General features: G+C 37.9%; 1 long non-coding RNA gene across 8 annotated transcripts in view; it reads left to right on the forward strand.

Annotated features, from left to right (window-relative positions):
• The window catches only part of LOC147359196 (uncharacterized), a 224,404-nt gene that overhangs the window by 110,681 nt on the left and 87,311 nt on the right, over nt 1-26,412 (forward strand). For all 8 annotated transcript variants that reach the window (XR_015140589.1, XR_015140590.1, XR_015140594.1 and 5 more), the window contains one exon: nt 23,048-23,120. This is a non-coding gene — a long non-coding RNA (uncharacterized LOC147359196). The remainder of the gene's footprint in view (nt 1-23,047; nt 23,121-26,412) is intronic.

Genomic DNA, 26,412 nt, shown 5'->3' on the forward strand with positions numbered 1-26,412 from the left:
GGCTTCTGGTCAACAGTAGACTGTTAGTAATAGTTATACTTAGATTTTCCACTATTCAGGGGGTTGTTGCCCTTAACCTTCATGTTGCTTAAGGGTCAACTGTATTTTTATTTACTAGGTACTTGATGTGAATAAGTACCTACGTGTATTAAAGGCAGTTGCTCATTGATGCTGTTACTACATTTTTATAAAATGTGTTTTAGAGCTACGTCATTTACTATTTCTAAATGGCTTGAAATACTCAGATGCCAGTTTGTTACCCCTGAAACTGAGCGAAGGTGTATTCCTCATGCTGTCACTGGGTTCTTAACATTTCCTAAGTTTTACAGAGTGTAAAAGAGCAGACATTTGGAGAAATAAGGAAATCAGATATTTCAAGTTTTCATGAGGTGCCATACTGTGGTCAGACCAATTCACTAATGAAAGCTATAGCTGCGGATATATAAAAATGCTGTCTTCTTTGTTAACAACTGAGATGAAACATAAATCTAGGTTGTATCAGAAGCACTCCTTTCTTAAAATGATAAGCTAAGGCCAGCTCAATGGTGGGAAGGATACTCAAGTGTGGCTCCTTCTCTAAACCCACCACACTTGTCAGAGACATTGGCCTGTGTTAACATAACAGGAAGCAGGATTGCCCAATGTGATGGAAGCATATGGAAGGAACATGAGCTAGCAAATTCATAAATGGCATTTGTCAATAGCACTGCCTACAGTTTTGTTGCTAGAATAACATGTCTTTTGGAGTAGCTTCAGATGGCCAAACAAGGAATGGTTGGGCATAAATGAGGATGGGAAGTCCAGGCAGGATATGGTTTCATCCTATTAAATTTCCAGGTTTTTGGCACAAACTCCACTGCTGTGGGGAGGAGTCCACGTAGCCCATCACATCACAGCTTTCTTTTTAAGTTGACAGGGCTTCTATTGTACCAGGCAGATAAAGCCCAAGAGAGAGTCATTGGGATTTAGGCTTTGGGTGGGAACTAGGTTAAATTGTGTTCCCAGCTCATGTTCTACATATCACATTCTTAAGCCAAATAAAAAAACACCCATCCCTTCAAGGTTGACATACAACTGGGTTTTACTTCACATAGTGAGATTGAATTTTTGAACAGGGAGCATGTCCCTAGGGACCATTTATGGCTGAACTTTCACTCACTCCAAGCTGAGTGAAAGTCTCAGCAGCATATGAATATTCAGTGAGAACATCAGTGTTTTGTTAGATTGCAGGTCCTGTTTGATTTTTTTGTAGGATAGGTGCTTGTTCATTATGATTTTTCTCCTTGGACATTATTAAATTGAATGGTTTTCTTCCTTTAATAAAATACTTTAAAAAGAGGATTTTTATTCCTTAAGCCAGGTAGATTCCCGTGATATTTACCTAACCTTCACTGACATCAGATGTTCACATTTGTTCAACTGACTTTTAGCTATTTCAACAGCTCTAGCTATTTCCTAAAAGAAAATAATTTTCTGAGATTTTCACACAATATAGAATCTTCCCACTTAGCATATAATATTTTCTAAAATTTTAGGTTTGGATATAAAATTGTGTCTCTGTTTTCTCCTTCTTCGTATTTACCACCACGTTATTATTTTGTGAATTGTGTTTATAGACAATGCATTAGAAACTTGAGGTGTCCTTTTGCTTTTGAAATGTTTGCTATCACAAAGCATTCCACACTGCTAAGGTAGAAATTAGCTCATTTTTGTGGCCTCATTTAAAAGAGTTTTCATGACAATATTGTATTCGGCTCTCACCTGATACTGTCTTACAGTGTAACCTTTTTGACCATCATGTCAACACCCATCATACTTCCATTCTCATATTCATACATTCTTACTGTTGTGAAAGATGTTGTAGCATGAAAAAGTATAATAGACTTTTTTTTTTTTTCGTTTAAAGTGCGCAACTAAGACTGACTACTGGTATTACTTCAGGAATTTTCACAGCATGTTTTCTTTCTGGGAATTATGAAGTTAGTTTTGGTATCTGGACAAGTTACAAAGAATTCTGAGAATCTGAGTTCTAAAAGTAGCTATATCAGTTCAGAGGTCAGGTAGTTTGGCCAGTGAAAGGGCAGTGCTGGGGCAAGTGACCCTTCATCATACTGTCATAGAACTGCTGTTTTCTTCTATAATCTGCAATGGAGAGAATGACTTCTTTCCAACCACCTAGCCCCGTTCTGCTTCCTCAGTTAACATATAATGTGGGGGCCTGACTTACTCTTTGGGGTAATGACTTACTGAAGATTGGTGAGCTTTGTTGCTGCTCATCTCTCTTGACTGCTGGCAAGACTAGGTACATTTGTTTGGAAGATGATTTCAATTTTTTTTTTTTTTTAAGAGATGAAAGTGCCCCGTTAAAGGCCCAGTCTTGTCCAGAGGCCCCACTTTTTTCATGGAAAGGCATTTTATCTCAAATATAGCAGTGTGTACTTGTCAATCTGAAACTCCCAATCTATCCCTCCCTTCCACCCTTCCCCTCTGGTAACCATTAAGTTCATTCTCTAAGTCTGTGAGTCTGTTTCTGTAAATAAGTTTATTTGCCATTGTTGAGTTATGTTAATGGTGATCATATCCTTCAAACTGGCACATTTTTGAGAGTGAAAGACATGCCATGAATAATTACACTAGGGGACAGATATTGAGTAAGTCTGCTCCAGACAAACAGGGATGAAATTTCACTGTACCTGTAACAGTATAGCTCTGGTTTCAGTGTATCGCTGAGTGAGAGGGACTGACAAGACAAGGAGAAATGTACAGCCATAAAGTGAACTAGATGGTGGATTGATGTTGTGCCCATGCAATGACCTTTTAAATTAGAGTCCACCCGGACCAACACAGAAGGGAAACACCAAATCATTGCTTATTTTTCATCCAAGCTTGGTTTCAGTAAACTAGGATATGCTTCACTTTTTATAACAGACACATTTTGAAATATGATAAAAGTTAACAAAGTGTTCTTCAAAAGAATACACATAGAGGTTACATTTTGCATGCAAGTCCAGGGAAGTCTCACTTTTCTTTAAGCCATCTATGAAAATACGGGGACTTCCCGGTGGCACTAGTGGTAAAGAACCCATTTGCCAAAGCAGGAGACAAGGGTTCCATCCCTGGGTCAGGAAGATCCCCTGGAGAGGGCATGGCAACCTACTCTAGTATTCTTGCCTGGAGAAGCTCATGGACAGAGGAACCTAGAGGATCACATTCCATAAGGTCGCAAAGAGTCAGACATGACTGAAGCGACTTAGCACGGCACATGAAAATGTGGTCCCTAGATTTATCAGCCCTATAAGATTACACTGCACAATAGACTTTTACTACTTTTCTTTCAAAGGTGCTATAATAAGTTTAGGACTATGTAACATGTGAAGAAAGCTGAGCGCTGAAGACTTGATGCTTTTGAACTGTGGTGTTGGAGAAGACTCTTGAGAGTCCCTTGGACTGCAAGGAGATCCAACCAGTCCATTCTAAAGGAGATCAGCCCTGGGTGTTCTTTGGAAGGAATGATGCAAAAGCTGAAACTCCAGTACTTTGGCCACCTCATGCAAAGAGTTGACTCATTGGAAAAGACTCTGATGCTGGGAGGGATTGGGGGCAGGAGGAGAAGGGGACGACAGAGGATGAGATGGCTGGATGGCATGACTGGATGGACAGGAGTTTGAGTGAACTCCAGGAGTTGGTGATGGACAGGGAGGCCTGGCGTGCTGCAATTCATGGGGTCGCAAAGAGTCAGACATGACTGAGCAACTGAACTGAACTGAACATGTGGAATCTATTGAAATATGATCAAAACCCATCATGTATCAGGTAATATACAAAATGTATATGAATCTAATTCAAAAGTGCTTACCTTAAGTTTGCTTTTGTGGCTGTTTATCACTGACTGACTTCTGGACCAACTGGGAGATGATAAAGAAATTCATATCATCAGAATTCAGCATACCTAGATCCCCAGAAGGTTACTTCACTAGAGCTATTGTTTATGGCAGTGATCACAACTTGGCAATATTCTGTGGCTGTAGCTGATGTGAAATCTTATGAGGAACACAGGCCAAATTTTTAAAAAACTAGCATCTATTGAGTACTTGCAGAGAACCAGGCTTGCATTACATCCAAGAACTTTGCATGCATATCTCAATTGTCTTACATGTAACACTCAAAGTATTTGATTTCAAATTGCATTTCTATTTCATAGATGAGGAAACTGAAGCTTAGAGAGGTAAAGGAACTCCCTCACACATTCTCATTTTATCCCAGATTATCTGACTACAAAATAGGCACTCTCCCTGGATAACATATAGGCTACGATTTATGAGTACCCTCTTTTCTTCTGCTAATGTTACAGGATTACAAACAAGAGAAAATATGACAATGTAGGGGGAGGAAGAAAAGAAATTGTCCATGATAGGACAGTTGGCCTCACATGTCATTTTAGAACTGCCTCAGGAGAAAAGAAATGAGGATTTTTGAAAAAGGTCTTAAGCTAGTTGTGATCAAGAGAATGTAAAGATGAAGTTTTGATAGAAATAATGGTAAGAAAATGCTCCCTAGCTGTGCTTCAGAAGACATGGATTCTACTTAGCTTTTATGTCAATCCCTGCTTGTGCTTTTTCTCATTCTTTTTATAGGGACATATTCAAAGGCTTTCTACCTCACTTGGAAATTCTATCCCATTTTTGATATATTTAAAGAAACTATAAATTGTTTAGGGCATGGCCAAATCCTCTAACGACCTCTTTAAGAAAAAATGGAATTACCTAAATATGAGAAAAAAGGAAAAAAAAATTATCGTGTATGGATACAGCAGAAACCTATGCAGCTTTAAAGATAAATGAATTAGAATTATAGTTATATGAATAATTCTAACAATAAAATAAAACAAGAACATATTCAGTATGATATGACTGATACGATATATCAGTAGGGGAACAGATTTATGTGACAAAAGGATAAACAAATGTAATACAAAACACTTACTTCAAGTTAATGTTTATCTTTAGAGCAAAGGATAGAGAAAAGTGACTGTGAAGTGGTATGCAGGGGGCTTCAGTCCTGCTGTCTTCAGCTAGAGGACTTGAGGGAAAGTTCCAGAGAGGAGTCACCTGAGAACTTTCAGTTGCCATTACTGCCAGCAGCTGGGGGAATAGGATTTTGTATCCTACAGTGGGGGTCCATGTGGGTACCACAGCAGCCACTAAATCATTAGAAATCAAACCTGCCTGCACCTTAGGATGACTTGGGGAGATTTACAAACTCCCAATTCCCAGTTCGCATGCTGGACCCATTAAACCATAATTTCAGGAAGTGGGGCCCAGGTCTCAGCACTGTTTAAAACTCCCCAACAGTTACCAATATGCAGCCCCAGTCAAGTTGAAGAAACACTGCATATCAGTACAAGCCTCCACTTATCTAGGTATTAAAAAAATGCCTTGCAGTATGATTCTTTCGCATGTCGCTGTCCAGTTTTCCCAACACCATTTATTGAAGAGACATTCTTTCCTCATTGTATATTCTTGCTAGTTTGCTGTAGATTGATCACCCATATAAAAGTGACTTCATATCTAGATTCTGTATTCTGTTTCATTGATCTGTGTGTCAATTTTTGTGCCAGTACAAAAATTTTTTGATTACTATAGCTTTGTAATATAGTTTGAAATCAAAGCATATGATACATCCAGCTTTGTTCTTCTTTGTCAAGATTGTTTGGCTATCCATGGACTTTTGTATATCCATGAAAAATTAGAATTATTTGTTCTAGGTCTGTGAAAAATGCCATTGTTATTTTGATAGAGATTGTATTAAATCTGTAGATATCCTTGGATAGTATGGTCACTTTAATAATATTAATTTTTCTAATCCACAAATGCAGTATATCTTTCCATCTGTTTATATCCTCTTCAATTTTTTGCATCAGTGTTCTATAATTTTCTGAGTACAGTTCTTATATCTCTTTAGATTTATTCCTAGACATTTTATTCTTCTTGATGTGTTTGTAAATTTTTAAAAAATTTCTCTGTCTGATAGGTTGTTTTTAATGTATAGAAATGCAACAGATATCTGTGAGTTAATTTTATATCCTACAACTTTAATAAATTCATTGATGAGATTTAGTAGTGTTTGGTGGCATCTTTAGGATTTCCTATGTATGGTATCATGTCATCTGCAAGTAGTGACAGTTTACTTCTTTTCAATTTGGATTTCTTTTATTTCTTTTTTCTCATCTGATTGAATCAAACTGGATTACTCTCTCATACCATGGGCAAAACTAAATTCAAAATGGATTAAAGACTTAAATTTAAGACCTGGAACCATAAAAGTTCTAGAAGAAGGCATAGGCAGTATGCTCTTTGGCATCAGTCTTAGTAGTATGGTTTTGGATATATCTCCTCAGGAAAGGGAAACGAAGGCAAAAATAAGCAAGCAGGACTCCATCACTCTAAAAAAAAAAAAAAGAAAACCTTTGTAAATGGAAGGAAATTATCAACAAATCAGGGAGGTCATCTACTGAATGGGAGAAAGTATTTCCAAAGAATATGTCTGATAAGGCGTTAATATGCAAAGTACGTAATGAAATCATGCAACTCAGTATCAAAAAACAAACAACTGGGTTAAAATATGGGCAGAGGATCTGGATAAACATTTTTCTGAAGAAGATAAGCAGATGGCCAACAGACACTGGGAAAGATGTTCAGTGTCGCTAATCATCAAGGAAGTGCAAGTCCTATACTGGTGGTGGGAATGTAAATTGGTATAGTCACTGTGCAGAACAGTATGGAGGTTCCTCAGAACACTAAAAATAGAGCAGTCCCACTCCTGGGCATGTACCCGGAGGAAACCATGAGTGGTACTTTCATATTTCCAATTCTTTGTTGAAATTCTCAGTGTGTTCCTGTATTCTTTTCCTGAGCTTGCTGAGTATTTTTATGACCATTTCTTTGAACTCTTTATCAGGTAAGTTATTGGGCTGGCGAAAAAGTTCAAGTTTTTCCACAAGACGGCACAGAAACACCCAAATGAATTTTTGGGCCAACCCAATACTTCTCTCCATTTCATTAGTGTCATCTTGTTTTTTCATTTGGAATATATTCCTCTGTAGTCTCATTTTGTTTGAATTTCTCTGCTTGTCTCTATGAAGTTGGACTATCCCAGCCTTGAAGCATGTCCTTGTGTAGAAATGTCCCTCCATGGTCTACATGTGGCCAGTGGTTTTGGTGGGAGTGTTGGAGCTGAAACAAGCATGGGTTGGGGCTTTTTCTGGGGTGCACAGGGACTGCTGGCATGGCGGGTGCAGACTAGAGCTGGGGGGCTAATGCCAGAGCCTGGTGCAGACCAGTGCTTCTTACGGGACGTGATTGAAGCTTTTTCCTTATATTTATTTTTATCTATTGAGTTTTTTAAAAATTACCTAAAGTTCCATTATTAAAATTTCATTTTCTCTTGTTGCTAGTCTACAGAAATAAAAGTAATTTTAAAAGTCTACCTGTGTCCATCAATCTTGATATATTTTCTTAGTAGTTCTCACATATTGCCTATGTTTTCTCTTCTCACATATTGCCTATGTTTTCTCTTCTCACATATTGCCTATGTTTTCTCTTGTAATATCTCTATGAATAGTTATAAAGTATTGAATAATAATTGTTAATTTCCCTCTTATCAGTGTTATCCTCTTAAAGTTTATTTTCCCTATCTTGGTGTGATGGCTTGGATCTCCAGGGCTAAGTGGATAACAAGTGATGATGACAGAAATTATCCATTCTTGATTTTAAGGAGATGCTTTTAATGATTCATTATTAACTATGGTATTTTTATAGTTTTCTGTAGATCTTCTTTATTAGGTAATAAAATTCTCTTCCTGATTTTATAAAAGTTTTATATTTACTGATATAGATTTCAGTTCAGTTCAGTCTCTCAGTCATGTCCGACTCTTTGCGACCCCATGAATCGCAGCACGCCAGGCCTCCCTGTCCATCACCAACTCCTGGAGTTCACCCAGACTCACATCCATTGAGTTGGTGATGCCATCCAGCCATCTCATCCTCTGTCGTCCCCTTCTCCTCCTGCCCCCAATCCCTCCCAGCATCAGAGCCTTTTCCAATGAGTCAGCTCTTTGCATGAGGTGGCCAAAGTATTGGAGTTTCAGCTTTAGCATCATTCCTTCCAAAGAACACCCAGGACTGATCTCCTTCAGAATGGACTGGTTGGATCTCCTTGCAGTCCAAGGGACTCTCAAGAGTCTTCTCCAACACCACAGTTCAAAAGCATCAATTCTTCGGCGTTCAGCTTCTTCACAGTCCAACTCTCACATCCATACATGACCACAGGAAAAACCATAGCCTTGACTAGAGGGACCTTTGTTGGCGTTATCCTAAAAAAGTTACAATGTGTTACTTCTTTTTTCTTTGGAGAATTTGTGAAGTTCATAAACATCTTTTCCTTTACTATTCAGTAGAATTCATCTATAATACAGTCTGAGATACTTTGGATTAGATTTTCTACTAGTAACATAATTTCTTTAATGATTTAAGGAGTATATATGTTTTATTTTTATTCTTGAGGGAGTTACACTAAGTATAAATTTGTAGGAAATTGTCCATTTTATTTAGGTTATTAAATACATTGGCTTAATAATAATATATAATTGTTATAATGTCTTATTCTGATTTTATGGCTTAGTTGGCCCTTATATAATTTATTTGTACATTTTCTACTTTTTATTGGTAATTTCTGGGGAAATCTATTCATTGGTCTCTTCTCATGCTAATGGTGATGAGTAGATTCATATTCACATACTTGGTCCAAAGAAAACATTGGATTTGACTAATGCTCTTCTGTGAACAAACCCAAAGTTTTTCTAATGACAAACATATTAAGCATATCTTGGGAGAGGTGGGTGTTAAACTCAAGAATTTTGAGAATTTTCCCATTCTGATTATTGAATAGTACTGCTTTGCTCTCATATATTGCCCAAGTTTTTGTGTTTAACAATGAAGTAAAAAATTAAAAGTCATATTCAAAAACAAAGAATTCAAAGTGTGCAGTCAAGCAATGAACTGATTTATTAGTTCATTCATTTATTCAATAAGTATTTGTTAGACACATGTGCCAAGCAAAATCTTAGGCATACCACATTACTAGGCATTACCATTTTTCCCGGCCTAGAATGCACATTGCTCTGTAATTTGAGATGTGATATTTCTAAAGATCCAAGAAAAACACAGAATATTCATAAGGGCCAAAATCAGCAATAGGATGAAAACACTGCATCAAGCAGTTGATAGAAACTAAAACATTGGGCTTTCGTTCTATGTCTCTTCAACCTAAGTCTTTGTGACAGAAGTATATTTAGGTATGTTTCTCTCCTAGTGCTCCTGTTTATGTCAGATTGATGTCACCCAGTGAGAGGATTATTCGCTTCATACCATTTATATTGCTGGTGAAATATGAATAGTATATTTATTTCTTTAACTGAGTTATTTTTTTATTTCATCACTGTCATTTCTAATATATTCTGAAAGAAATTTGGTTAAGTAGTTATGCCCACTCACATAAGGAAAACCATTTGGCTTTGATGATATTAGTACGTAGTTTACAATGTTATTACCAAAATCTAAGAGTCAATAGCCATTTATATGAGAACCATTTTATAATTTTCAATTGTGACCTGTTGCAAGTTGCTTTTTCAGGGTACAGTGTTTGGCATGTTTCCTGTCCTTTGGAGGAATTTAGATACTCATTCCCATTCTCTGTTATTAATGTAAATGAAATCACTTGAACATGCTTTGAAGACAATTCTCATTTCAGTGTCCATCTAAATTTGCCTTTAATACTCTTTATTATGGAACTTCAGAAGAGAACTTCAGACATTTCAGGATTGAGTAGTTGTCCATCCCAGTGCAACTGAGTAACTCAGATGCTTTCATTAGTAAGTAAGATACCTTATCAGTGATTTATTTGGAAGCAGAGAATGGTATGAAGTTTATAAAAATCAACAAAGAAGTTTATTTACAAAGAATATCATAAATATTTGTTGAGTGTTGGCTATATGTTAAACACAATCTGAGCTTCTGAAGATATAGGCCTGAGAACCTTGAGCAGGATAGTTACTATTCTCTTAGGATTATATTGATGAACTTTTATCAGGTAATGGGATAGGAGTTAATGCAGGATTTAGGATTTAGTGTGGATTTAATACAGGTGCTCATAGAGCATGCAAGAGATGAAAAGAACCCAAATTTGGAGACTACAGAAGTCTTCCTGGAATAATTCTCTCTCCACCAAGACCTGAGTAACAACACTTAGGTGAATAGATGTCAAAGTTGTGGACTTGGAGGTTGAGCATTTTAAGAAGCAGAAAACAGGCAAACAAAAATTCGTGTGAAATGGATTGGGGTTATATGAAGCAGATCAAGTTTATGAATTTAATGTTCATCAGCTGCACTAGAATGTGTACTGAGTGACTTGAAGCAGTTTTAGGACATGAGTCTGTCCCTCTTTGTCTTGTCATTTCATTCTTATATACTATGTATACATTTCCTTCTTATATACTTAGTGTGTGAATTAATTTATATACCACCCACTACAGGGTTTACTTCCTTAGGCCCCAAAATCAAATGCATAAAAAGGACAAAAGGAGGTATTGGGAGAAGACTGGTGGCTATTAGTAATCTGTCTGGTGAAAGGAGCACCAAATTTAGATTAAAAAAAAAATGAAAAGAAAAAAGCCTTGTTTTCTTTGGCTCAGAATAACATTCCCCATTCTACAGAAATATCAACAACCTCAGATACACAGATGATAGCACTCTAATGGCAAAAAAACCAAAGAGGAACTAAAGAACTTCTTGATGAAGGTGGAAGAGGGCAGTGAAAAAACTGGCTTAAAACACAACATTAAAAAAACTAAGATCATGGCATCCAGCCCTATAACTTCATGGCAAATAGATGGGGAAACAATGGAAATAGTGGCAGATTTTATTTTCTTGGGTTCCAAAATCACTGTGGATGGTGACTGCAGCCATGAAATTAGAAGATGCTTGCTCCTTGAAAGAAAAGCTATGACAAACCTAGCCAGCTTATTAAAAAGCAGAGACATCACTCTGCCAACACAGGTCCATATAGTCAAAGCTATGTTTTTTCCAGTAATCATGTAGAGATGTGAGAGTTGGACCATAAGGAAGACTGAGGGCCAAAGAACTGATGTTTTTGAACTGTGATGCTGGAGAAGACTCTTGAGCACAGTATGGAGAGCAAACCAGTCAATCCTAAAGGAAATCAACCCTGAATATTCATTGGAAGGTCTGATACCGAAGCTCCAATACTTCGGCCATCTGATGCCAAGAGCTGACTCAATGGAAAAGACCCTGATGTTGGGAAAGATTGAGGGCAAGAGGAGAAGGGGATGACAGAGGATGAGATGTTTGGATGACATCACTGACTCAATGGACATGAGTTTGAGAAAATTCAAGGAGATAGTGAAGGACAGAGAAGCCTGGCATGCTAATGTCCATGGGGTCACAAAGAGTGGGACATGACTTAGCGACTAAACACCAACAACAGAAGTCACTGATGCCAACAGCTCCAGAGTTAAACATATCAAAGCCCTGTCATCAGAGAGAAACTTTCTCAGATGTTCAAAGAATCTTGGAAAGAGATCCTTTGGCTCAGAGCAAGCCAGAGGTCCTCCTTGGACCAATCAGTTGTGGCCACTGTGAATGGTCTGCTATTATTGACTGCACTTAAGTCTTGTTTCCACTCTTGGACCTGTTGCCAGTATGAATTTACATAAGACTTGAAAGTTCTCATAGGAGTCTTATGAATGAAGAGGAGGGCAAGGCATTTCCCAGGATAAAGAAAAATCCTTGGCAACCAAAATATATCTACTACACTAAAAGTTACTATAAAAAAATCACTTAATTTTTCTGAACCACAATTGTCATATCTCAAAAGAGTATGAATTTGTATCAAGTGAGATATTTACAAAGTGTTATAAATGATTAAGTTCTATGCAATTATAAAATGCTTTGATTATTAGTATGACTTTGCTGAAGTGGACACTAGAATCTAGCTCTCAAGATCTTTAATTTGTGAAAGTAGAATGATTTTCTTCAATTTCCTGTGGTTATGGACCAAGAAAACAAGCAAAAATCTTCCTTTTAAAGATGCTTTATTATGTAGCAAGAATTACGTTAGGAGCTCTGTATTTAATTTTCACCACAGTCACATTAAGTAGATATTCTAACCAAGTGCAATGTAAATTGAAGATAGTAAGTAGGTTAAGCGTTTATAATTAATAAGTATCAAAGAGAAGTATTAAATCCAGGTCTGAGAAATTCCAAAGATAAGGAATGGATGGCAGGAATTTTTAAGGAGTCATTTCAACTTGTATGAATGAATGTATTATAATTATTTAAAAAATTAGTCATTTATTTGGCTGCACTGGCTCTTGGTTGCTGCACACTGGATCTTTTAGTTGTGGCATGTGGGAGCTAGTTCCCTGACCAGGGATCAAACCCAGGTCCCCTGCATTGACAGCAAGGGGTCGTAGCCTCTGGGACCCAGGGAAGTCCCATATTATAATAATTTATTTTTATTGTTCATCTTTATAATTCAATTATTATGGTTGTGCTATTTCTTAACTAGTATTCTTTTAGAAATTAAAATAATATTTTACTCTTTTTTTTTTTTTTGGTGATCTAGTGATTGTATTCAAAATCCTATATTTTACAAAGACATGACTTCCCTGATAGCTCAGATGGCAAAGAATCTGTCTACAGGAGCAGGAGACCTGACTTCAGTTCCTGGGTTGGTAACACCCCCTGGAGGAGGGCATGGCAATCCACTCCAGAGTTCTTGCCTGGAGAGTCCCATGGACAGAGGAGCCTGGTGGCCTACAGCCCATGGGGTCACAAACAGTCGGACACAACTGAGCAACTAAAACAACAACAGTTTTATACAATGGATCTGTCAAGAGCAGCACTATCAGTTGATAAATTAAAAAATTTAATTCTGAATGGAAAGTTTGATTTTTGTAAATAACTGCAAGGAGAGAGGGACAAGTAATCACAATTTGTCCAGAAACAGTATAATAGCCTCCAGAACGTTTTCTGGAAAATTCTTAATAGTAGGTCAACATTTTTGGTATCCATAGTAGAAAGTACATATGAGAATTTCTGGATTCTGAGCAGCTGAACAGAATACACCCTCTATTCTTTTAAAATCTGTATCTAAAAGGAGGAGGTATCTGGCCCATCTGAGCATGTATGATTAATTTTGTGAAATAGTGTTCTAAATATGAATAGTAGTTTTCTAATTATCGTTGTAAAACAAAACTTTTCAGCTAGATATCAAATATCTTAAAAGGTCTTCTGCTTAATGTTTCTTAATATAATGAAATGTTATTATATCCAAATTATATCCAAAGCAATGAGTGAGCCAGCCATGTGATAGTTCTCATCACTGGGATATTTTATGACCCTTTCAAGGATTTCTGCAGACACATGGGGGGGCAGAGTCTACTCTTCATGAAGCCTCTTCAGGCTGGTTACTGTTTAACTCTTGACTTCCAGAAAGTCTCTGTGCTATGCCTTTCTTTGTTGACCCGACTTTAGGTCTGTCCTTTGTTGGTCCGGGTGGCCCAGAAGGTAAAGCGTCTGCCTACAATGCAGGAGACCGGGGTCAGAAAGATCCCCTGGAGAAGGAAATGGGACGCCACTCCAGTACTCTTGCCTGGAAAATCCCATGGACAGAGGAGCCTGGTATGCTACAGCTTATAGGGTCACAAAGAGTCAGACACAACTGAGTGACTTCACTTTTTTTTTTTTTTTCTGTTGGTCTGATGTGTATACTTAATGGTTCTCTTTCAAAGAGTATTATTTCTTTTAATGTTTAGGCTCCTTTGTGGTTAATCCAAACTTGTGGCTTCACATATTCATCTGGGAACCATAAAATTATTTATATACCTGCGAGAACAATCTCACCTGCAATGTATTGTCACATTACTCAGAAAATATATTTCTTTGGACGTGGTTTCTTATCTGTGGGTTATCTCTTCCATGTACCAAAAATGTCCCAGGTACATATAGCTTTCTTATTTGAAAATACTTTCAAACATGGTGTCCTGTGATGTTGGAAGAAAATGTTATATTATTTCTATTTTGCAGGTGGTAGAACTAAAGTTTTATGGGATGATTTTATACAGCTGTTACATGGCACATTGGGAAGCAACATGGTGTTTGTCCTTCTCCATCTGACTTAGTGTACTACCCTCCAGATCGTCCATGTACACACACACTACATCTTCTTTATCCATCCATCTATTGATGCATACTTAGGTTGTTTCCATATCTTGTATATAATGCAATGGATATAGAGGCACATATATCTTTTCAAATTAGTGTTTTCATTTTGGATATGGAGAAGGCGATGGCACCCCACTTCAGTACTCTTGCCTGGAAAATCCCATGGACGGAGGAGCCTGATAGGCTGCAGTCCATGGGGTCGTGAGGAGTCGGTCACAACTGAACGACTTCACTTTCACTTTTCACTTTCATGCATTGGAGAAGGAAATGGCAACCCACTCCAGTGTTCTGGCCTGGAGAATCCCAGGGATGGGGGAGTCTGGTTGGCTGCTGTCTATGGGGTTGCACAGAGTCAGACATGACTGAAGCGAATTAGCAGCAGCAGCATTTTGGATAAATAGCCCTGAGTAGCTGGATCTATTCTTAACTTTTTGAGGAATCTCTATAGTGTCTTCCACAGTGGCTACACCAATTTACGTTCTCATCAACACTGTATGGGTGTTCCCTTTCCTCCATGTCCTCTCCAACACTTGTTATTTCTAGCCTATTTAAAAATAACCATTTTAATTGGTGTGATACCTCATTGTAGTTTTGATTTGCATTTTTCTAGTGGCTAGTGATGTTAAGCATATTTTCATGTGCCCATTGGCCCTCATATGTCTTCTTTGTGAAAAAGTCTATTCGTGTCTTCTCATTTTTTAATTGGGTTGTTTGGGTTTTCTTCTTCTGTTGTTCTTGAGTTTTATAAGTTCTTTATATATTTTGGGTGTTAACCCCTTATTGGATATACAATTTGAAAATCTCTTCTCCCATTTGATACATTGTCTTCATTTTGTTTGTGGTTTTCCTTGCTGTTCAGAAGCTTTTTAGTTCGATGTCATCCCATTTGTTTGTTTTTGTTTCCTTTGCCTGAGGAGACATACTCAGAAAGATATTGCCAAGGCTATTGTCAATGATGCCCAACTTCTTTTAGGAGTTTTATGGTTTCAGGCATTACAACCAAATCTGTATTACATTTTGATTTGATTTTTTTGTATGGTGTGAGATGGTGGTCTAGTTTTATCATTTTGCATGTGATGACAGTCCAGGTTTCCCAGCACCATGTATTAAAGAGATTATCCTTTCTTCAGTATATGTTCTTTGTTTGTTATTTTAAATTAATTATCCTTATATATATGGGTTTATTTCTGGGCTTTCAATTCTGTTCTGTTGATCTATATGTCTGTTCAGCCAGTACTATGCTATTTTGTTATTATAGTTTTGTAATTTTTAGTATTACTTTGGCTATTTGGGATCTTTAATGTTAAATTCTGAAAGAGATGGGAATACCAGACCACCTGACCTGCCTCTTGAGAAAACTATATGCAGGTCAGGAAGCAACAGTTAGAACTGGACATGGAACAACAGACTGGTTCCAAATAGGAAAAGGAGTACGTCAAGGCTGTATATTGTCACCCTGTTTATTTAACTTCTGTGCAGAGTACATCATGAGAAACGCTGGATTGGAAGAAGCACAAGCTGGAATCAAGATTGCCGGGAGAAATATCAATAACCTCAGATATGCAGATGACATCACCCTTATGGCAGAAAGTGAAGAGGAACTCAAAAGCCTCTTGATGAAAGAGGAAGAGGAGAGTGAAAAAGTTGGCTTAAAGCTCAACATTCAGAAAATGAAGATCATGGCATCTGGTCCCATCACTTCATGGGAAATAGATGGGGAAACAGTGGAAACAGTGTCAGACTTTATTTTTGGGGGCTCCAAAATCACTGCAGATGGTGACTGTAGCCATGAAATTAAAAGACGCTTACTCCTTGGAAGGAAAGTTATGACCAACCTAGATAGCATATTCAAAAGCAGAGACATTACTTTGCCAACAAAGGTCCTTCTAGTCAAGGCTATGGTTTTTCCTGTGGTCATGTATGGATGTGAGAGTTGGACTGTGAAGAAGGCTGAGCGCCCAAGAATTGATGATTTTGAACTCTGGTGTTGGAGAAGACTCTTGAGAGTCCCTTGGACTGCAAGGAGATCCAACCAGTCCATTCTGAAGGAGATCAGTTCTGGGATTTCTTTGGAAGGAATGATGCTAAAGCTGAAACTCCACTACTTTGGCCACCTCATGCAGAGAGTTGACTCATTGGAAAAGACTCTGGTGCTGGGAGGGATTGGGGACAGGAGGAGAATGGGACGACAGAGGATGAGATGGCTAGATGGCATCACTGACTCGATGCACGTGAGTCTGAGTGAACTCTGGGAGTTGGTGATGGACAGGGAGGCCTGGCATGCTGCGATTCATGGGGTCTCAAAGAGTCAGACACGACTGAGCGACTGATCTGATCTGATCTGATGTTTCCATATAAATTTTAATATTTTTTTTAAACATATCATTGGGATTTTGATAGGAATTTCTTTGAATATGTAGATTTTTGTAGGTAATATGGATAGTTTAACAGTTTGCACAAAATATTTTTTCTTTGTGCCATCTTCAATTTCTTTCAACAGTGTCTTATAGTTTTTAGTGTAAAGGTCTTTCACCTTGGTTAAATTTATTTCTAGGTGTTTAATTCTTTTTGTTGCAAAGAAAATAACCTTTTTGATTAAGACCTACATCTGTTCTGTTGCCAATAAAATAAACATTTCTTAAGTGATAAGTGATTTAAAACTTTAAGAAATATGGAAATTCTTTTCATCTAAGTCAATTTAAAAAAAGTTCTTACAACTCTTTTCTTTGACACCTAATTGACATAAATTTAAAACCATCATTATCTGCATCTTTCAGAACATCTGTTAATTTGCTAAATGTATACTAGGAGGCAGTTTAATGTTTATTACCAGGAAAATAAAGATATGTATTTCAATTTTTAAAATATCACATAAATAAAAGTGGAATCAGACAATGTCCTAGCCCTGGTGTTATCCCTAAAAGTTGTATGACTTTGAGACAGTCACTTCTCTTTCTTGCTGTGGGCCTATATTAGTTCTCTATTGCTGCCTTTATATACTACATATACTTAGTGGTTTAAATGCACAGATTTATTATCTTTTATTTCTGTAAGTCATAAATCTGATCCAGGAATCATTGAGCTAAAATCAAATTGTTGACAAGGCTGCACTCCTTTATGGATGCTCAAGGCAAGAATCTGGTTTCCTTGCTCATTCAGCGTATTGTCAGAATTTATTTCCTGGCAGTGGCAGGACGAAGGCCCCTGTTTCTTTGCTGAATGTTGGCTGCTGGTCATTCTGAGTTTCTAGATGCCACCCGTATTCTTTGACATGTAGGCCCTTTTGTCTTCAAAGCTAGCAGTGGCAAGTGCCTTCCTTTTTGTGCCTTCTTTCTCCGCCTCCTTATCTGTCATCGCATCTCTTTGACTATAGTTGGGAAAGATTTTCTGCTTTTAAGAGTTTAAGTGATTAGATTGGGGCCACATTGATAATCCAGTGTAGTGTACTCACCTCAAAATCCCTACTTGCATCATATCTGCAAAGTCCCTTTCGAACGTGAAGTAACATTCTGTGAATTTGAGGATGGACGTTTGAAGGTCCATGTTTCTTGCTACCACATGTTCCTTATGAGATTCTTTAGCTCTTTCAAGTTTCTCTCTGCAGAATAACTCTTCTTTGACTTCAGAGAAATAAGAAATATTGGGAATATTGTCTGCTTCTCTGGAGCTAAAATCTTTCAGTTTAATTGCATTGGAAATAACTTTCAGGATGGATAAAATGGGTTAATGTCATCAGTAGGTATAAGCTTAAAGTTACAAGTTCTGTGGATATAATATACAGCATGATGGCCATGGTTAACAATATTGCATTGTATATTCGAAAGCTGCTGAAAGACTAGGTCATGAAAGTTTGCATCACACACACATAGTCAGAATTTGTAACTACATGCGGTGATGGATGTTAAGTAAACACAGTGGCAATCATTTTGCAATATACACATAAATCATTATGTTGTACACCCAAAATGAATGCAGTGTTATATGTCAGTTATTGCAATTAAAAACTTAAAACATTTTTGTTAAAACATTAAAACTCCTACTATAGATTATAAATATATAGAAAAATTCTTGAATAGCAAAAGCTGTATTTAAATATTTTATCTAAACTATTTGAAACATTGAGAATTAAAGTGCTTTATCTGTTTGTAGAAAAACTTCTTAAGAGTATTTTGAACAGTGACTGCCTTCTTTTCATCATATGAATAAAGAACAAATATCTTAAAGGAATCCTTCTGGGAAAACAAGCCCTCTGTTCTAATTTATGCTAAGCATACTGTTGCAAGTGAGAAACTGGAAACAATTTAATCATGAGCTTGCTGTCCTTTATCCATGGAAAACAATCCATGGGTTGGGAGAGTACAATGCCTCTTAAGCAGTAGAGATTTCCTCCTAAGGGATTTTGGACAAGAGCAAGCTATGTAGACTGTTAGAGCAAGCGATGTGGATACAGGGCATGATTAGCAATGAGGTTGGGTGATTTCTTTAAAGGCTAGATGGTCCTGTTTTCTAGGGTGAGGTAAGCTAGCTAAAGCTGGGTTGGAGGATTGTGATTGGTGCTCACTTTCCTTGACAGGGAGACATTTCTGTTAGTGCAGACTGGCTTAAGTAGAGATTTGTGATGTGGGCTGGACCGCTGGGTCTGCCTCCATTTTGCAGGTCCTGTTATACAAGTTAACATTGTGAGTGAAAGTTGCTCAGTCATGTCCAACTCTTTGTGACCCCATGGACTATACAGTCCATGGAATTCTCCAGGTCAGAATACTAAAGTGGGTAGCCTTTCCCTTCTCCAGCGGATCTTCCCAACCTAGGGATCAAACCCAGGTCTCCTACATTGCAGGCTGATTCTCTACTAGCTGAGCCACAAGGGAAGTCCACGTTAACATTATCGATAGAAAATATAAGGTTGATTTTTGTTAACGCAGTTAGTCACCACCATGAAAAAATTGTACTTTTGGTTGTTTAGTGTCAAAATAGCTGAAGGTCCTACTTTCAGGATGTGAGGCATAATCACATAAATCCACTAAAAGAGAACAGTAGCTTAAAAGAAAACCTAACATAATAAAACATGAGCATTGAGCAATGACGAATAAATTTATCAGAAACAAAGCGAAGCAAAACCCAGTTTTATTAGTCATTGGAAAAGTACAAATTAACTCCATAATGGTAACCCATTGCCAACAGAATGACTAAAATTTCAAAGATTAATGAGTGAATAACGAATAATGAATTAATCAGTCATTAATTAATGACTGACAGTACCAATTATTATCGCTGATGTTGTGGAGCAACTAGAACTCTCAATATCTATTACATCTGAATGTATTCATCAATAAATAAATAAACAAATATTTGGTCTTTGTCCCTAGCTCCTGGCACAAAACTTCTAAAGCCTTTAGAATTTCCAGAGTAATGAGTGTCTTTAGAATGTTAAAGAGGTATCCAGTGGCTGGGTCTCCTAGATAGCTTCAGAATGGGTGCTAGTCACCAGAAAGACCAAAGTATGATTAGAGGGTGGAAGCTTCATCCCCCATCCCCTGACCTCTATCTTTCCTTTAACCTATTATTCTTTTCCTCATCTATCTATGGACATTGATTGAGTTTTCATTTTTAACATGTACAGTTTCAATTATATATTTTTCATTCCTGTTAATTACAACCTCTTCAGTTCCATCTGCTTACTTCTCATTTGTTGTTTCAGTCGCTAAATAGTGTCTGACTCTTTTGCGACCCCATGGACTGTAGCCCACGAGGCTCTTCTGTCCATGGGATCCTCCAGGTAAGAATATTGGAATGGGTTGCCATTTCCTTCTCCAGGGGATCTTCTGACCCAGGGATCAAACTCATATCTCCTGCACCGGCAGGTGAATTCTTCACCGCTGCTCTGTCGTGTGTGTTAGTCACTCGGTCGTGTCTGATTCTTTGTGACCCCATGGACTGTAGCCCACCAGACTTCTCTGTCCATGGGGTTCTCCAGGAAAGAATACCGGAGTGGGTTGCCATTTCTTCTCCAGGGGATCTTTGCTACCCAGGGATTGAACCCAGGTCTCCCACGTTGCAGGCAGAATCTTTACCGACTGAGCCACCAGGGAAGGCTATCAGGGAAGCCCTTATTTCTCCTAGGTTTACTATATACATATCTTTGTAATTGTATTTTTCTTTTATAAATTTTATATGTTTCATACATAGCTGTTTTCTATTATGTCAAAGCCATTCCAATACCTGCAGTTCTTTCTATTTAAACCTTTATTCCTTGTCTGCCGATTCTCACACACTGTGGCTGGTTTTTCTGTGTTTGGTGATCTTTATTTGTAAGTTCATCCTTGCTTTCAGTCTGTGCTATCCTCGTGGGTCTGTTTTAGGGCAACTTTCTCCAAAGAGTTTACTTTTACCTCTACTGTTGCCTGGGTAGGTGGGAGGGTAGGACATTCCTGATACTTGAGACCTCTAATCCCTATTATGGGCTTCCCTTGTGGCTCAGATGGTAAAGAATCCACCTGCAATGTGGGAGACCTGGGTTCGATCCCTGAGTTGGAAAGATCCCCTGGAGGAGGGCATGGCAACCCGTTCCAGTATTCTTGGCTGGAGAATCCCCATGGACAGAGGAGCCTGGTGGGCTGCAGTCTGTGGGGTTGCAAAGAGTCGGACACAACTGAGTGACTAGGCACATAATCCCTGTTATGGTTCAGAAGTGAAGTCTCAGACTCCACTTTCCCTCTTGGTGCCTTGGGGCTATGCCTCTTAGTGGTGCCTATTGATTAAGCCTCTTTCCCTCTGGCTACTCAGCTCTCTTCCTGTGTGGCCTGGCTCTAGGATGTTTCATCAGATCCTTCAGGGTTTCTGCTTTGTCTTCTGCCTCACCTAGTCACTGCCAGTGGAAGTCCTGTGGTCATATCTCCTTAGCTGACTTGTCTGTTTCCTTTCTGGGGGAGGGGAATGTGACTCCAGAAACCGTCTCCTACCTTTCATGATCCCATGGGTATCTCTAAGAATGTGCAGTATATGGTCTGGTTGAATGATTGCTCATACCTCTTAGATACTAGGGATCTTGGAAGTAAAATCAAGTCAATGGCTTCTTGGCACTTGGTAGTACAAGTGAGAATTCCAGAAGATAGCTATATGTTTGTATACAAAACAGTGAAAAAGCTATCTTTGGGGAGTTTTATTTTGAGAAGCAAATGCTGGCAATGACTGTGTCACTTGTATATGTGACCAGCTAACAAGAAGCAGCAGCCAGAACCTGGACAGCATTGCAAAGATTAAAAACACAAGCAAACAAAAAACAGTCAAATCTATGTGTATTCTCTGTAGAAAGAGATGAGAGTTTCAATGCTGTTAAGGACATTCTAGTTATTTAAATATCAAATAGCTTTAAATATGGACTATTTTCTGTTCTTCCTAGGAAGCATCAAATTCTGGGTAATGTATGAATGATCTAGATGAGGAGAATTCATTTTCTATACAAGTCTGTATGTAGATGGATAACTTCAGGGGAGTTAATGTCACATTGTCCAACATATGTAGATACCATGAAAATCTTCTAAGAATTACAGAATTTTATAGAGAATCTGCCTGCAATGCAGGAGATACAGGAGCTGTGGGTTTGATTCCTGAAGATCCTCTGGAGGAGGAAATGGCAACCTACTCCAGTATTCTTGCTGGGAGAATCCCATGAACAGAGGAGTCTGGCGGGCTATAGTCCACAGGGTCACAGAGAGTCGGATACGACCGAGCGCATGGTACTTCATAATAATAAAGGACCATCTCCATTCAGCTCCTGTAGGAGACTAAGTTCAAATTAGGCAGAATGCTTTGTTTAAATATAAAGAACCAGCAAGTGACACAGACAGTTCAGGATAAGTTTTTGATTTCCAGACCAGTGCTCTTTTCATTGTAACCTGCTGCCAACCTAAGGATGGGTGAACAGGGCCTGTAGACAAGCTGAATAGACAGCGAGAGTCTTTGAATCAAAGCACATCTAAAATTGGAGTTGGCTTTATTTAGGCCTTTAACAAAAAACACTAATTTGTGAAGAGATGTTAGCAAAAACAAATCTTTCTTGAATTATCACTGATTGAAATGTCATGGTGTCTGCTGATTAAAACTGTGTGTGCAAGGGAAGGAAAACTTGTAGCTTCATTTCTTCCTAATGAGGTAGAATTTGGCATTCATCTAAAAAATTAAAAATATGTTTCCATTTTCATGGTGCTCGTTTCTATCATTTTATGTCATTGAATATTTAATGAGGAAAAATATAGGGAACAATAACATTTTGAAAACATTAGAAGTTATTTTTTAAAAGAATAATAATTATAGCAGGCACTTTATTGTCCTCTGTGTGCCAAGCATGGCTCTAATTGGTTTAGGAATTTTAACCCATGTAACTCTCAGAACAGCCCCATGAGATAGGACTTATTATAATCTATATTTTAAAGATGAAGAAATGGAAGCACAAGGAGATGAACTTTCTCTGGGTCAAACAATTAAGCATAGGGACAGCATGTCTCAGTATTAAATTTTGAGATATTAATATTAAATATTAATATTAAATATTATTTAAAATGAAATATTTTACAAATCCTTATGTATTTAGAAATGAATAGCAGAACCAATTATAAATCTAAATGAAGTTTTTTTCGTATCAGATCATTCGATGGCTTCTGAAAACCACTTTTCCAAGTTTGAGTCTGAGATCTCAGAAGTACTCAAATCCGTTCCTTTTGTTAATTGTCCTTTCCCCATTTTTCTAGGCTGCTTTTGTTGATGCTCTTCCACAAGGCCCAACTTTACTCTGAAAATAATTGATGTTGGAAGACAAGCAAGGTGAGAAAATTCTATAGCGAGCAAGGCACTCTATAGAGAAGCGCCAATGGCCATATTATTATATAGTTTCTATATGAACACAAATAAAGGATATCTGTAATGAGTCACAATCATTGGATAGTTTTATGTCATTGTCACCTTAAGTGAGGTACCCAGCCAGTGATGTCAGTTATAGAAGGAAGAAGAAAGGTTTCAGAAAGTCAAAATGAAAAATAACTGTGGAATTGGAGGTGACAATGGAAAAAAAAAAAAAAAGTTGATGGCAAGGGATGTAAAGATTGTTGGAATGACTAGGAGAATATGATCTTGAATTGAAAAGATCTGGATCTTGTTTGTTCAAGATTCTTTTGCAGATAAACCAGAATGTTTTCCCAAATTTTGGTCTAAGTACATTGTAGCACACACACCACAAAGTATCTAAAACAATGACCAATGTTTCCATCATTAACTTTGTTTTTGGTTCAGAGATGCCACATGGAATATTATATATAAAGAACTTGACATAGTCTAAATGGCTATATACATTTAGTGTAAATAAATAACTTGGAAGAACATCTTGAATTGGGTATTTCCTTAAGTCATAAGAATGAAATTCGAGTCTTAATGGAATACAGAGTGGGAAATTTCTTACATTTTTGCTGTTTGCTTATAGGGATATTGATAAGGACATTGTTAAGGATGCTATCTCACATTTTCTTTTTGATGTTGACCCACAAAGGAAATGCCTGGCAGATTTCCATGTTGTGAAAAGTTGTACTTCTCTTGAGTCACTGCTTTTTAAGGTTTTTGGATCATTATGTATCTGATGAGGGATTATACTTCTCTCTTTGCTTTGGACACCAGGAATCTCAAAAACTGAATTTGCGGAGCTTTTAAATAAGCACGTAAGCTCCTGTTGGATTCCATTTTATGTACCAAATCCATCTAATAGGCCTGCCTTTATTCTCCTTTGCACTCATTTTTCATTTTTTTGGTTCTGTTGCAGTATCTATATTTTTGTAAGCAACTCCTCCAAATCATTTTGAAAGCATGTAAGGTGTAACTACCTGAACAAATCCTCTCTTTTTTCCCTTATCAAAGCTTGTAAGTATGGTAAACAGTGATAAGAAATGAATGATCAACTATGCCAAAATGACGTATCAGACAACTGTATACCATTGTTTTGAGCATGGGACTCTATAGAGATTAGAAATAGAGAAATCTTAATGTTTTATATTTTCAATAATGGAAAGGGAGAAAGATAAGTATACAATTTAAATATTGACATATGTATTGGAAAACCTTAAAAAAATTTTAAGAGGTAAGAACTTTGTAATGTGTTTTGCTTAATGTAAGCCAATTGTAATTTATCCTACTTGTTTTTCCATATGAATCAGTGAGAGTATTCAAGGGACCAAATTTAATTTGTTATACATTCACTTTGGCTTATTCAAAGGTTAGATTGTTGAAACTGAATTTCAATAGCGTAAATAATAGTGATGGGATTGTGACTGGAGGCTAGGCGGTTTGCTGATCTCATCCCCTTAATCACTGTGTTACATTGTTTGTATCTGTAGGGGTAACAATGCTAATGTGTAGTAACAAAAGACCTCCCAAATGTAGGGGATTTAAACCATGAAAGTAGATTTCCCGTTCACATGTATGTGTTCACCATGGCTGGCTGGGGCTTTGCCATCTGTTGTCTTCAATCTTGAACTGAGGCTGATAGAGAAGTTCCTATCAGGGATGTTGCTGGGCTTATAACAGAGGGGGAAATAGAAATAGAAACATGATTCATGGGCTGGATCTGAAAGCTTCTGCTGAGAAGTGGTATGTGTCACCTTCTGTTCACATTTCATTGTGCGAAGAAAGTCACATTGTCTAAACCTATTGTCAACAGGATGGGGTTGTGTAATCCTCCCACAGAGGAGCAGTTGTGAATGGTAATACAATATATAACATTGCTGTGAACAAGAGTCTTATCTCTTGTATGTTTTGTTTAGCTAGACTGAGCTTGGTATGGTGTATGGAACCTAAATTGTATGGCTGTCAAGTACACACACTACCAGACTATCTGATCTTGACCCTGGCTCAACCAGATAGATAGCATTTCCTTCTTCCTGTATTGTCTAAGATGACTATTCTTTGAGGTGGGGAAATGTGAAGCAATAGCCTCTTAATAAAGTCTCCTCTCTTACATTCTTTTCTGAAAGCCTTTACAATGGATAAATAGAAAGTATATATGTGACCTTGGCAAAGGTATGAGGTATGGCTTATATTTACCTCACAGAGTTGTTTTGAGGATCAAATGAGATGATTTGGGGATGATCTTTAGCAGGGTGTTTGGCATATGGAAAGCGTTCAATACATTTTATTAGTAGTAGAATTAATTCTAGTATAATATCATTTTCTCTTCTTATGGATCACCTAGGGTTCCGTCATAGCTCAGTTGGTAAAGAATCCGCCTGCAATGAAGGAGACCCCAGTTGGATTCCTGGGTTAGGAAGATCCACTGGAGAAGGGATAGGTGACCCACTCCAGTATTCTTGGGCTTTCCTTGTGGCTCAGTGGGTAAAGAATCCGCCTGCAATGCAGGAGACCTGGGTTCGATCCCTGGGTTAGGAAGACCCCCTGGAGAAGGGAAAGGCTACCCACCCCAGTATTCTGGCCTGGAGAATTCCGTGGATTGTATAGACCATGAGGTCACGGAGTCAAGACTGAGCAACTGAGTGACTTTCACTTCACTGGATCACCTAATACTTGCTGCTGCTACTGCTAAGTCACTTCAGTCGTGTCCGACTCTGTGCGACCCCATAGATGGCAACCCACCAGGCTCCCCCGTCCCTGGGATTCTCCAGGCAAGAACACTGGAGTGGGTTGCCATTTCCTTCTCCAGTGCATGAAAGTGAAAAGTGAAAGTGAAGTCTCTCAGTCGTGTCCGACCCTCAGGACTACCCAGGCTCCTCCATCCATGGGATTTTCCAGGCAAGAGTACTGGAGTAGGGTGCCATTGCCTTCTCCAAGAAAAGATCTATGTGAAAGACATTATTTATTTAGCCACTAAAAAAGCAAGATGGCTGTCTGAATTATTTGAAGACTCTGCAATAAACCTGTACCCTCTCATCTACTCTGATCCTTCAAAGTTTCATGATTAGCTTCTTGATACATGTAGACAACTGCTCCCACTCCTGCAACAAAACACTAATTCTAACATTGGCCTCTCATTCATTGCCAATCATCAAACTCAATATTATAGTGTAGGTTTAACTGACTTTACTGGTCAACATCAAGAAATTCACTTAAATCTTAATGA

The sequence above is a fragment of the Bos grunniens genome, chromosome 14 (assembly GCF_055505025.1).
Source record: "Bos grunniens cultivar Pamir isolate PY7600 chromosome 14, Bosgru_T2T1.0, whole genome shotgun sequence".
Lineage (NCBI taxonomy): Eukaryota > Metazoa > Chordata > Mammalia > Artiodactyla > Bovidae > Bos > Bos grunniens.